Genomic DNA, 6,011 nt, shown 5'->3' with positions numbered 1-6,011 from the left:
GTGAAACTCAATATTAGGAAGGTGTTCCTAAAAATGTGACACTCCGTGTACGTAGTATGGTATTCTATAGTAAGGAGTATTGAAAAGCCCTGCCATGATGTGTAGTGCAGTAACTATACCACAAGAGGGCACAACAGCACTAGAACATTAACACAGACACCTTCACCTTGTTATATATGCATCAGGTATCGGCTTCTAATGGAAGGAATTGAGATTCAGAAAGTCAAAGTGCTGATATTACAGGATAGAGAGACAGAGAGAGAGGAAGAGAGGAAGAGACAGAGAGAGAGAGAGAGAGAGAGAGAGAGAGAGAGAGAGAGAGACAGAGAGAGAGGAAGAGAGGAAGAGACAGAGAGAGAGACACAGAGTGAGAGAGAGAGAGAGGAAGAGGGAGAGGAAGAGACAGCGAGAGAGAGAGAGAAAGAGAGAGACAGAGAGAGAGAGAGAGGAAGAGACAGCGAGAGAGAGAGAGAAAGAGAGAGACAGAGAGAGAGAGAGGAAGAGAATACCTGACCACTGTGACTGACCCAAACTTAAGGAAAGCTTTGACTATGTACAGACTCGGTGAGCATAGCCTTGCTATTGAGAAAGGCCGCCGTAGGCAGACATGGCTCTCAAGAGAAGACAGGCTATGTGCTCACTGCCCACAAAATGAGGTGGAAACTGAGCTGCACTTCCTAACCTCCTGCCCAATGTATGACCATATTAGAGAGACATATTTCCCTCAGATTACACAGATCCACAAAGAATTTGAAAACAAACCCAATTTTGATAAACTCCCATATCTACTGGGTGAAATACCACAGTGTGACATAACAGCAGCAAGATGTGTGACCTTTTGCAACAAGAAAAGGGCAACCAGTGAAGAACAAACACCATTGTAAATACAACCCATATTTATGGTTATTTATTTTCCCTTTTGTACTTTAACTATTTGCACATCATTACAACACTGTATAAAGACATAATATCACATTTGAATTGTCTTTATTATTTTGGAACTTTTGGGAGTATAATGTATTTGTAATGTATTGTATAATGTATTTGTATAATGTATTTGTATAATGTATTTGTATAATGTATTTGTATAATGTATTTGTATAATGTATTTGTATAATGTATTTGTATAATGTATTGTATAATGTATTTGTATAATGTATTTGTATAATGTATTTGTATAATGTATTTGTATAATGTATTTGTATAATGTATTTGTATAATGTATTTGTATAATGTATTTGTATAATGTATTTGTATAATGTATTTGTATAATGTATTTGTATAATGTATTTGTATAATGTATTTGTATAATGTATTTGTATAATGTATTTGTATAATGTATTTGTATAATGTATTTGTATAATGTATTTGTATAATGTATTTGTATAATGTATTTGTATAATGTATTTGTATAATGTATTTGTATAATTTATTTGTATAATTTTATAAACATTAGTTTAGTATCTACCTCACTTGCTTTGGCAATGTTAACATATGTTTCCCATGCCAATAAAGCCCTTACATTGAAATTGAATTGACAGATGGGTTCAGGTAGTGGATCAGGAGAGGACCGATGGGTTCAGGTAGTGGATCAGGAGAGGACCGATGGGTTCAGGTAGTGGATCAGGAGAGGACCGATGGGTTCAGGTAGTGGATCAGGAGAGGACCGATGGGTTCAGGTAGTGGATCAGGAGAGGACCGATGGGTTCAGGTAGTGGATCAGGAGAGGACCGATGGCAGATGGGTTCAGGTAGTGGATCAGGAGAGGACCGATGGGTTCAGGTAGTGCATCAGGAGAGGACCGATGGGTTCAGGTAGTGGATCAGGAGAGGACCGATGGGTTCAGGTAGTGGATCAGGAGAGGACCGATGGGTTCAGGTAGTGGATCAGGAGAGGACCGATGGGTTCAGGTAGTGGATCAGGAGAGGACCGATGGCAGATGGGTTCAGGTAGTGGATCAGGAGAGGACCGATGGGTTCAGGTAGTGGATCAGGAGAGGACCGATGACAGATGGGTTCAGGTAGTGCATCAGGAGAGGACCGATGGGTTCAGGTAGTGGATCAGGAGAGGACCGATGACAGATGGGTTCAGGTAGTGGATCAGGAGAGGACCGATGACAGATGGGTTCAGGTAGTGCATCAGGAGAGGACCGATGGGTTCAGGTAGTGGATCAGGAGAGGACCGATGACAGATGGGTTCAGGTAGTGGATCAGGAGAGGACCGATGGGTTCAGGTAGTGGATCAGGAGAGGACAGATGGGTTCAGGTTGTGGATCAGGAGAGGACCGATGGGTTCAGGTAGTGGATCAGGAGAGGACAGATGGGTTCAGGTAGTGGATCAGGAGAGGACCGATGGGTTCAGGTAGTGGATCAGGAGAGGACAGATGGGTTCAGGTAGTGGATCAGGAGAGGACCGATGGGTTCAGGTAGTGGATCAGGAGAGGACCGATGGGTTCAGGTAGTGGATCAGGAGAGGACCAATGGGTTCAGGTAGTGGATCAGGAGAGGACCGATGGGTTCAGGTAGTGGATCAGGAGAGGACCGATGGGTTCAGGTAGTGGATCAGGAGAGGACCGATGGGTTCAGGTAGTGGATCAGGAGAGGACCGATGGGTTCAGGTAGTGGATCAGGAGAGGACCGATGGCAGATGGGTTCAGGTAGTGGATCAGGAGAGGACCGATGGGTTCAGGTAGTGCATCAGGAGAGGACCGATGGGTTCAGGTAGTGGATCAGGAGAGGACCGATGGGTTCAGGTAGTGGATCAGGAGAGGACCGATGGGTTCAGGTAGTGGATCAGGAGAGGACCGATGGGTTCAGGTAGTGGATCAGGAGAGGACCGATGGCAGATGGGTTCAGGTAGTGGATCAGGAGAGGACCGATGGGTTCAGGTAGTGGATCAGGAGAGGACCGATGACAGATGGGTTCAGGTAGTGCATCAGGAGAGGACCGATGGGTTCAGGTAGTGGATCAGGAGAGGACCGATGACAGATGGGTTCAGGTAGTGGATCAGGAGAGGACCGATGACAGATGGGTTCAGGTAGTGCATCAGGAGAGGACCGATGGGTTCAGGTAGTGGATCAGGAGAGGACCGATGACAGATGGGTTCAGGTAGTGGATCAGGAGAGGACCGATGGGTTCAGGTAGTGGATCAGGAGAGGACAGATGGGTTCAGGTTGTGGATCAGGAGAGGACCGATGGGTTCAGGTAGTGGATCAGGAGAGGACAGATGGGTTCAGGTAGTGGATCAGGAGAGGACCGATGGGTTCAGGTAGTGGATCAGGAGAGGACAGATGGGTTCAGGTAGTGGATCAGGAGAGGACCGATGGGTTCAGGTAGTGGATCAGGAGAGGACCGATGGGTTCAGGTAGTGGATCAGGAGAGGACCAATGGGTTCAGGTAGTGGATCAGGAGAGGACCGATGGGTTCAGGTAGTGGATCAGGAGAGGACCGATGACAGATGGGTCCAGGTAGTGGATCAGGAGAGGACTGATGGGTTCAGGTAGTGGATCAGGAGAGGACCGATGGGTTCAGGTAGTGGATCAGGAGAGGACCGATGGATTCAGATAGTGGATCAGGAGAGGACCGATGGATTCAGATAGTGGATCAGGAGAGGACAGATGGGTTCAGGTAGTGGATCAGGAGAGGACCGATGACAGATGTGGTGGAAATGACAGAGAACAGATAATAGAAGATAATCAACCAATGGTATCAGATTCTGTACTCTGGGTGATGAGAATCAACCAATAGGATCAGATTCTGTACTCTGGGTGATGAGAATCAACCAATGGTATCAGATTCTGTACTCTGGGTGATGAGAATCAACCAATAGGATCAGATTCTGTACTCTGGGTGATGAGAATCAACCAATAGGATCAGATTCTGTACTCTGGGTGATGAGAATCAACCAATAGGATCAGATTCTGTACTCTGGGTGATGAGAATCAACCAATAGGATCAGATTCTGTACTCTGGGTGATGAGAATCAACCAATAGGATCAGATTCTGTACTCTGGGTGATGAGAATCAACCAATAGGATCAGATTCTGTACTCTGGGTGATGAGAATCAACCAATAGGATCAGATTCTGTACTCTGGGTGATGAGAATCAACCAATAGGATCAGATTCTGTACTCTGGGTGAAGAGAATCAACCAATGGGATCAGAGTCTGTACTCTGGGTGAAGAGAATCAACCAATGGGATCAGAGTCTGTACTCTGTGTAAATGTAATTACAGCGTCAGGTATTGATATTGATGCTGGGAAGACTGGAGTGTCTCTCATATTATGGGGATGATAGATCACATTTCATCTATCCAGCAGAGAACACAGTGAAAACATCACAATGTTTGTCCGCTTGGTTTCAGACTTATTTTCTTATTTTACGCCAATCTAAGTTCATCTGTTTATTTGTGGACAGACAGACAGACAGACAGACAGACAGGGGTTATTTAACAGACAGACAGACAGACAGAGGGGTCACAGGGTTTCTGGGTAAATCATGGTCTGTTATGTTATTAATGACCTCTTACTGCCGTGGGTTAAATCAGGGGTCACAGGGTTTCTGGGTAACTCATGACCTGTTATGTTAGTAATGACCTCTTACTGCCGTGGGTTAAATCAGGGGTCACAGGGTTTCTGGGTAACTCATGGTCTGTTATGTTATTAATGACCTCTTACTGCCGTGGGTTAAATCAGGGGTCACAGGGTTTCTGGGTAGTCCTAAACAAATCTACTTTGACACAACGTATACGCCTCACACACATGGTTATGGGCTTAAAGAAGGTAAGGGGGAGACCTAAACAGTTTTCCTTTAACTAAAATGTGTGTGTGGGGGGGGGGGGGGGGGGGGGCTGCCTTCATCAACATCCACGTCTTCCTCATTTAACCCCCCTGAATCAGAGAGTTGTAGGGGGGGGGGGGGCTGCCTTAATCATCATCCACATCTTCCTCATTTAACCCCCCTGAATCAGAGAGGTGTAGGGGGGGGGGGGGGGGGGGGCTGCCTTAATCAACATCCACGTCTTCCTCATTTAACCCCCCTGAATCAAAGAGGTGTAGGGGGGGGGGGGCTGCCTTAATCAACATCCACGTCTTCCTCATTTAACCCCCCTGAATCAGAGAGGTGTGGGGGGGGGGGCTGCCTTAATCAACACCCACGTCTTCGGCGCCCGGGGTGCTGCCTCGCTCAGGGTTATAGAGTTAAAATGTATTCCATCTTGAGTTTACATCCCAATATTCCACACTGTATTATATACATCACAGAAGACTGAGATATAACTAAACAGTTTGACATAGTTTGACACCTGATTTTCGGGCAGTAAAAAATAAATAAATCATGAAAAATCTGATTAACATTCCCCCCACGGGGCCACTGGGTCATTTGACTGCAGGAAAGAGAGTTTGTATTTATTTCCATGCGAGCCCCGTTGTCACAGTGTGGTACGGAATCAGAAAGACAGATAGGTAAATGACTGACTCAGGTATAGAGTGTAGTAGGACTGGTAGAGGTAAGGCCAATGGGGAAGATACACTGAGACAATGGCACTGTTCATCGCACTGTTCATCTACACACACACACACACACACACACACACACACACACACACACACACACACACACACACACACATACGCATGAATGCACACACACACACACACACACAAATGCACACACACACGCATGAATGCACACACACACACACACAAACACACACAAATGCACACACACACACACAAATGCACACACACACACACACACACACACACACACACACACACACACACACATACGCATGAATGCACACACACACATACACATGAATGCGCGCACACACACACACACACACACTTACACACACACACACACGGACACTGGATGACGTGCAACGGAAAATATGAAAATGAGGCCCTTAATCTCCAACCATTGTCAGAGCTGCTGTATGTGCTGAGTATAAGATGTGGTGTGTTTCAGCGATGTCCTGGTGTCTATTCTTCTAGGATCTGTTTTGAACCT

This window comes from Oncorhynchus kisutch, unplaced genomic scaffold, assembly GCF_002021735.2.
Source record: "Oncorhynchus kisutch isolate 150728-3 unplaced genomic scaffold, Okis_V2 Okis03b-Okis08b_hom, whole genome shotgun sequence".
Lineage (NCBI taxonomy): Eukaryota > Metazoa > Chordata > Actinopteri > Salmoniformes > Salmonidae > Oncorhynchus > Oncorhynchus kisutch.
This window is presented reverse-complemented; position numbering follows the sequence as displayed.